Here is an 8157-nt window from a genome sequence, read left to right on the forward strand (position 1 = left end):
TTTAACTTCTCATGGAATCTAGACTTTCTGGAGCCATGGGGTCTGGAAGAACCCCTGAAACTGTTGCCCTGGGGCCACCTTTAAAGCTTAAGCTGAAAACATCCCCTGAAGTCTTCTTAAAACCTAACACTAGCTTAACTACTACGAAAGGTCTGCCTTGAACATCGTGTTAAGATCTGTCTCTATGAGATCAAATTGACAATAAAACCAAAAAAACACACTCAATGCCATCAAGTTGAGTCGGACTCACAGCGATCCCCCCTGGGATTCCAAGGCTGTAAATCTTTATGGAAGCAGATTGCTCCATCTTTCTTTCATGGAGCAGCTGTTGGGTTCAAACCACCAAACTTATGGTTAGCAGCCAAATGCCTTGGCCACTACAGAGCTCCTTCACGTTGATGACAGCCAACTCGAAGGTTGGACAGGAACCTCGAGGGGCAGTGAGTGTCTGCGAGTGCAGGAGGAACAGCTCAGAAGAGGATGGTGAGAGCGGTTGCACAGCTCAGAGAGTGCCACCAATGTCTGAATTGTACACACAGAGACTGTTGAGTTGGCGAATGTGCTACTGTGTATGCATGTCCTCAACCAGAAGAAAATAAAGGAACATACATCTTTTAATGAACATCCATGCTCTTCCCCAGCTGCTGAGCACCTCTTACTGAAGGAAGAAGAGATGGGCCGTTCTCAGAGAGCAAAGTTTCCCATGAGGGAAAAGGTTTGCTGTCCCCTGGCAACCCCCTGTGGTCTTTATTGGCCATTCCTCTGCTGCATGGCTAATTGGCTTAATTTACTGCTGCAACAATACAATGTTCAAGGCATTGTCAGCTGCCCAGCCAGGACCCAACTCATGATGATTCCCTGCACAGTAAAGGGACCGTTCATTGGCTGATTTTCAAGAGTCCACCTGTCTTCCTCATCTTAGTCTGGAAGCTCTGCTGAAAACTGTTCAGCATCTTAGCAACACACAAACCTCCACTGCTGGACGGGTGGTGGCTGTCTGTGAGGGGCACTGGCTGGGAATTCAGCCCGGGTCCCTGGTGGTGTGGTGCCTAAGGCACTTGACTGCTGACCAGAAGGCTGGCGGTTCAAACCCACCAACCACTCCTCGGAAGGAAGGTTGGGCAACCTACTTCTGTAGAGATACTGCCTCGGAAACCCAAGGAGGGGTCGCTATGAGTTGGGCCCGATTCGATGGCACATAGCAACAACAACAATTCCCACATAGAAGGTGCGGATTCTATCACTGAACAGCTGTGTTCCCACACACACATACGCAATCAATAAACAAGACAAAAATGACATTAAGTATCAAAATGTGTATGCAGTCCTTGATGTGCCCAAAACAGCCTTCACCAGCTTAAATCTTCCCCCATGATTCTCAAGTAAAACATTAAAAAGAAAGAAGGGGTAATTTCTAACTTGGGAGCTTCTGAGGAGTTGATCCTGCTTCTTAGTCTGAAAGAGGCATCATTGCGATATAGGCCCTGGACCTTCTGACTGGGATGCGGCTTCCAATTATTGTCACCTCAAGGAGAAAAGAGGTGAGGGCGAAAGGTCTCTGCCAGCCAATTGGGTGTCTAGGCAAGGCTAGTGGAGCCCAGAGAACAGACGAGGACAGCAGGACAAGCAGAACTGCCACTCCTAGATTGAAAGGCACCACCAGCTGACAGTGGATGTCCCTGCACAGACATCTTGTGGGGGATGCTGGGCTTGCCCTGGTCACTTTGGGAAGGCTGTTGGCACTGGGTCCCATGCATCAAAGGCAACAAAAACAAGCACAGTCTGCTTACTACCAAGCCTTCCTTCCTGGGGCTGTCCTTCCCTCACATTGGTGAGCTGTCAGTGAGAGATGGGTTGTTCTCCTTGGTTTTGTTCTGATATGGGAAATGAAGGCTCTCTCCTTTCAAGACCTGGATTGACTTCGCTATTACATTATTTGCTATATTATATATTGCTATTACATCACGAATAGTGATTTCCACAGTGATGCATGGAAACTTGTAACTCATGTACCGACTCCTCAGCAGGTCTACCCCCCCGAGCAGAGCTCTGGTCCTCTGGCTCTTCTTCTGTGTGTGTGGGGGGGGTCGAGCCTGGAGCCCAGGAATGGGGTGACTCAAGTTCTGAAGTTTGCTGCCTGCTGAAGCAGCCCACCTCCTCCTCGTGTTTCCTATCATATACAGGAGCGGTGAGCCCCCACCCCCTGATTCTGCAGCTCAGTTCAGTCCCTGCATTTTACCAAGCTTGTCTTTGTTGTTGCTGGTTGTGGAGTTGCCTCCCACTCACAGTGACCCTTTGTACAAGAGACAGAAACGCTGTCCAGTCCTGCACTGTGTCCACGATCCTTGTATGCTTAGTCCATTGCTGTGGCTGCTGCATCTCTCCCATTGAGGGCCCTCTCGTTGACACTGACCCTCCACCAACCCTGCTGTCCTTCTCGAGTGGTGGGTCTCTCCTGGTGATGTGTCCAAGGCCTCACCAGCCTCACCTCTAAGGAGTATTCGGTTTTATTTCTTCTGAGGGTGATTTGTCCTTTTCACAGTCCATAGTACACTGAGTATTTTTCTTCAGTTCCATAATTTGGATGCATCGATGCTTCTGTTTTCATTCTCCAGCTTTCTCACGCATATGTGATGATGACAAAACCATGGTTCGAGTCAAACTTATTAAAACCCCTGATTTTTGCAATAATGATGACTACCAAGTACTGGGTGCCCACCGTGGGCTGGGTACTGTGCTCAGCATTTTATTTCTAAATGTGTCAGTAACTCTACAAAGTATGATTTGCCCAACTAGAAATTAATCAATAGGCTGCTAACTGTTCAGGTGAGCTGTCTGATCCCACTTCTCACTGTTAAGTCACTGAGACACACAACATAGGAGCTGAAACACGGGCTGTAATCAGCTCAGGCTTTGGCTCCAACTTCGTCTTGAGCCATGATTTCCTCATCTGTACCTTGAGGATGAGGAGCCCTAGTGGCTCTGTGATTGAAGCACTTGGCTGCTAACTGAAAGGTCAGCAGTTTGAACCCAACAGCCTCTCTGTGGGAGAAAGATGGCAGTCTGCTTCTGTACAGATGTATAGCCTTGTAAACCCACAGGGCAGTTCTTTTCTGTCCTGTTGAGTTGCTGTGATTTGGAATTGACTTGAATATTGAGGATAACAATACCCAGTTCTCAGATTTACTGGGGGATTAAAATCATTTCATGCACCTGAAGCCTGTGTGCTCATGGATGCCGCTATCTCACAGACAGTGGGGCTGAGGTTGTTGTTGTTGTTGTTGTGGTTAGTTGCTGTCAAGTTGGCTCCAGCTCTTGCATCTTTTGATCAGAAAAGGAAGCAACCACCGCTTGGTCCTATGATTCATCAGTGGAAGGGCTGGGTTGTGAGCCCTGGTTAACCCGATGCTCTCCTTACAGGCTCCCAAGACCAGTGCATCATCTATGATGCCCCATAGCTCCTCCTTGTGGTCCAGGATGACCTGAGCCTTGGACCTGGACCTGCACTTCCATCTCACCCATACCCATGAATTCAGTTACCTTCCATATACCCATATCACTAGCCCATTCATAATATTTAGCTGCTTATAAGACTGAGTCCACCACTCATCTGTCAGTCTGTCACACTGCAGTGGCTTGTGTGTTGCTGTGAGACTGGAGGCTATGCCACTGGTATGTCAGATACCAACAGGGTCACCCATAATGCACAAGTTTCAGCAGAGCTTCCAGACTAAGACAGACTGGGAAGAAGGAAGGGGGCGATCACTTCTCAAAGAACTGGCCAGTGAAAACCTTATGAAGAGCAGTGAAAGACTGTGGAGGATCAGTGAAAAAGGGGAAAAACCTCAAAGAAATGGACTGACACAGTGGCTGCAATGATGGGCTCAAGTACAGCAAGGACTGTGAGGCTGGTGCAGGGCTTGACAGTGTTTCGTGCTGCTCTACACGGGGTCACTGTGAGCCAGAACCAACTCCCTGGCACCTGACAACAATGGTAAGACTAAGTGCTAGAAAAGCACAGCATCATTAATAAAGTGGAGAGTCGACGAAGGTGAGGGAGACCCTTGAGAAGATGGATGGACACCATGGAAAAAACGGACGCCAACATATCAAAGATCTCGAAAACGACACAGGACCAGGCAGTGCTTCTTTCTGTTTCATGTGAGGTTGCCGACAGTGGGCGCCAACTTGACAGCAACTAACTACAACAACAACAAAACGAAAAGTACCTCAACCTCCACCAACCACTTTGAGGGTCTTTCATCTCCCTCAGCTTCTTCTCTGCCCCACCATGCAGGGCTCCTTCTCATAGATGGACAAAGCAGAAACTCAGTCATCGAGATTCTAGAATAGCATCTGGCACTTAGCAAGTGCTCAAGAAATTTATGATGATGACTTTATTGTCCTTGTCACCCTGCCTACACCCCTGAATGTGTCATTTTCCTCTACTCTGTCACTACACCATCCCCTGGTACAACCTACCAACATCCTAATGCCCCTTTACAAACAGAGGCCTCTGCATTGTGCTTCATGTATTCTCTTTCCCAAAATCCTTTCTTCCTATTTCATCCAGAATTCTCCTTCAGATACAAAAATATGAGCATGGAACCCCTATGCTACACCCTTCAGTGGGCCTCACTGATCGCAGCATACAAATCTACTCTGACCGTGGTCTGCAGGTCGTGACATGTTTGGCTCTGTTCCTCTTCATTGCCCTGAGTCCCCAAACAGGCTCTCCAAAAGTGTTTCTTCCCCTACCTTATTCAGTTCCTTCAAAGGTCTTTTCCTACTTACATCTCAGACCACCTGAGCACCATCCTGAGGATTTTCAAAGTTTTGGGAAGCCACTAAGGGGATTTATAGGGTAATGGGTTTATCTTATCAGATAGAGAAGGAAAGACATTTACTTACCATGTCCTTTCTTCTTGCATCCTGTCTCTTTTCCCCAGACACATCATCTCTGTGGAACTCATAGTGTTGGGGACAACCCAGAAGGCTGCCATGCTGATTCTCAGTACTGAACCCTAAAGATGAGAAGATGTGTTGAGCTACAGACTCTGGAACAGAGAGATGATAAGTCCACTTTTTGCACTTACTCTATATGCGGGGAACTCCCACGTAAACCGAGAGCCATGAAATTTTGAAACATTTGCATTCATGATGTGAAGAAGGGGCTTGGGAGCATTTTTAGTGTGAACCCTTAAAGAGTCCAGTAAATGGAATAAAAAAAACATTCAAATAGTTTCACATGAGGACTTAAGAGGGATGCAAATGTCATGGTGGAAAGGATCAACATTTGGGGTTCTTAGCTGCAGTTTCAACTCCCCAGTGGGGTGTCCCTTTGTGAATGTGTCTCTGTCAATATCTGTAGGCTATCTTTTGGTAGCATAGTGCCTAAGGCACTTGACTGCTAACCAGAAGGCTGGTGGTTCAAACCCACCAGCCACTCCTCGGAAGGAAGGTTGGGCAATCCTACTTCCGTAGTGATACTGCCTCAGAAACCCAAGGAGGGGTCGCTATGAGTCGTGGCCAACTCGACGGCAAATAACAACAACAACAACAACATCTTTTGGTAAGAAAACACAACTTACTTTTATTATATGGCCACTCTCCCTCCGGTTGATGACCTGTGGCTCATTAGAGTGAAATTGTTCGTGGTGGATTTTAAGTCATTCTGAACATGAGTTTGGATCAACAACAGAATTTTAGAGGAAGTCCAATCAACTATTTATGCCCTTTTAGATTTTTGAAAGAATGTTTCACTACACCTGGAGTAGGCCAAGGTCAATGAGGAGTAAGTTACTCTTTCTGTCCAGCTGACCTGCCCTGAGTCTGTGGAACATGCCAGGCACCAAGCAAGGGTGGATAGCACAGTCTTGGACAGGCAGACAATGTGCCTGACCTCATGGAATTCCCACCTGAGAGAATCAACACCTATCAACTGTGGGAGCACGTCATTGAGGGGTATAAAGAACGTGCATCAGAGAAGGCTGCCTCTGCAAGGAGGTGAGAGTTAAGCTGAGATCTAATAAGTGAGAGGGAATGAGTTAATGGAAGAGCTGGAGGAAGGATATTCCAGACAGAAGTTCTCCTAAGCTCATGGACTATTAAAGCAACCACAAGAAGAGTGATGTGTCCAAGGAAGAGAGCCTGAGATGGGCCCACCAGGTAGGAGGACAGGTAGGGCAGGTCATCATCTTAGAACCTGCAACATTCTGGAAGCTACCACGGGGATTGATGGGACAATGACTATCATATTGACATTTATGGAAAATGATGATGCCTAGTAGTGGGGAAGAGTGGTTGCAGGATCCAACAACAGGGTACAGAGCTCACAGAGCTCCAAGGCAAGGGTTCAAGTGGGGGACCAGGGAGGCTATGGGGGATGAAAGAGGATGGTTTTGTCATGGCATGGCAGTGGGGGCAAGCAGGACACAGAAACAGTGGATATGTCAAGAGGTTCTCAGGAAAACATGTAAGGCTGTCAGTGGTCACTAAGTCACAGTGAGAAGGGGCTTGATGAGGGAGAACATTGTTGGTTATGTCTACAGGTGAGCCTTGGAAATAACTCACTACTGTGGTAGGAGCATTCTGTGGAAACATAGCCAGCGTAGAACTTGTGACCCTGGCATGTTTGGTTATATATATTTGCACCATAATGAAAACTGTTTTAAGAAAAGCGTCACTAGGAGGGAAGCTGCTGAGAAAGCTGACACTGCCTCCTTCAAGCCCTATTTACCCAGGACTCATAAAGGGAACAGGACAGCTATCTGGCTCTTCTCTTCCTGGTGCCATGGCTAAGTCCCAGTGCTGTGTGCAGGCACGGTGGTCTGCAGTCCATGCAGGCCCCACACATGAGGTCCATGGGACCAAGGGACAGGCTGCTGAGTGATGCTTTAGGGCTGCCTGAACTTCAGGACCAGCAGCCCTTGTGGAGGAGCTGGCCAAGGGGTGGTGACTATGGTGCTGCAGGTGAAATTTCCCTTCTTTTCCTTGGAATTATGTGAAAGAAAATTCCAGGGAGTCCAGGACAGAGTGAGCAAGTGGCAAAGGGATCCAGGTAAGGGACCCAGGCCCCAAACCCCAAGCAGCAGGAAAAGTGGAGGGGAAAGGGAAGGAAAGCCAGGGAGTCCAGGACAGAGTGAGCAAGCAGCAGGAGTCCAGATAAGGGGAGAGTGGAGAGGTTTTGAATAGCTAAGGAAGACAAACTTGCTTGTCAGTTTGTCATATTGTGGTGGAATATTGCTGTGAGGCTTGAGGCTGTGCCACTGGTGTTTGAAATGCCAGCGGGGTTGCACATGGTGCACAGGTTTTGCCACAGCTTGCAGATTGAGACAGACTAGGAAGAAGGAAGAGGCCATCCACTTCTCAAAGAACTGGCCAGGGAAAACCTTATGAATAGCAGAGAAACACTGTCTGATACATTACCAGGCAACTACGTGAATAGCCCAGAAACACTGTGTGATACAGTGCAGGAGGATGAATCACTTAGGTCGGAAGGCTCTCAAAATATGACTGGGAAAGAGCTGCCTCATCAGAGTAGAACCAATCTTATTGATACTGATAAAGTAAAGCTTTTGAGACCTCCATTTGCTGATGTGACATGACTCAAATTGAGGAGAAACAGCTGCAAACATCCATTTATAACTGGAAAGTGGAATGTATGAATCTAGGAAAATTGAAGGTTGTCAAAAATGAAAGGGAACACATAAGGATTGATATCCTAGCCATTAGTGAGCTGAAGTGGACTGGTTTTGGCCATTTTGAATCAGACAACCATATGATCTACTATGCCGGGAATGACAGTTTGAAGAGGAATAGTGTGGCATTCATCATCACACAGGATATTTCAAGATCTATCCTGAAGTACAGTGTTGTCAGTGATAGGATAATATCCATAAGTCAACAAGGAAGACAAGATAATATGACTATTATTCAAATTTATGCACCAACCACCAAAGGCAAAATGAGAAAATGAAGATTTTTATCAACTTCTGCAGTCTGAAGTTGACAGAACATGCAACCAAGATGTGTTAATTATCACTGGTGACTGGAACACAAAAGTTGGAAACAAAGAAGAATCACCAGTAGTTGGAAAATTTGGCCTTGGTGACAGAAATAATGCTGGAGATCACATGATAGATTTTTGGAAGAGCA

This window comes from Orycteropus afer, unplaced genomic scaffold (genome assembly GCF_000298275.1).
Source record: "Orycteropus afer afer isolate SDZICR_OR568_19922 unplaced genomic scaffold, OryAfe1.0 scaffold00582, whole genome shotgun sequence".
NCBI lineage: Eukaryota > Metazoa > Chordata > Mammalia > Tubulidentata > Orycteropodidae > Orycteropus > Orycteropus afer.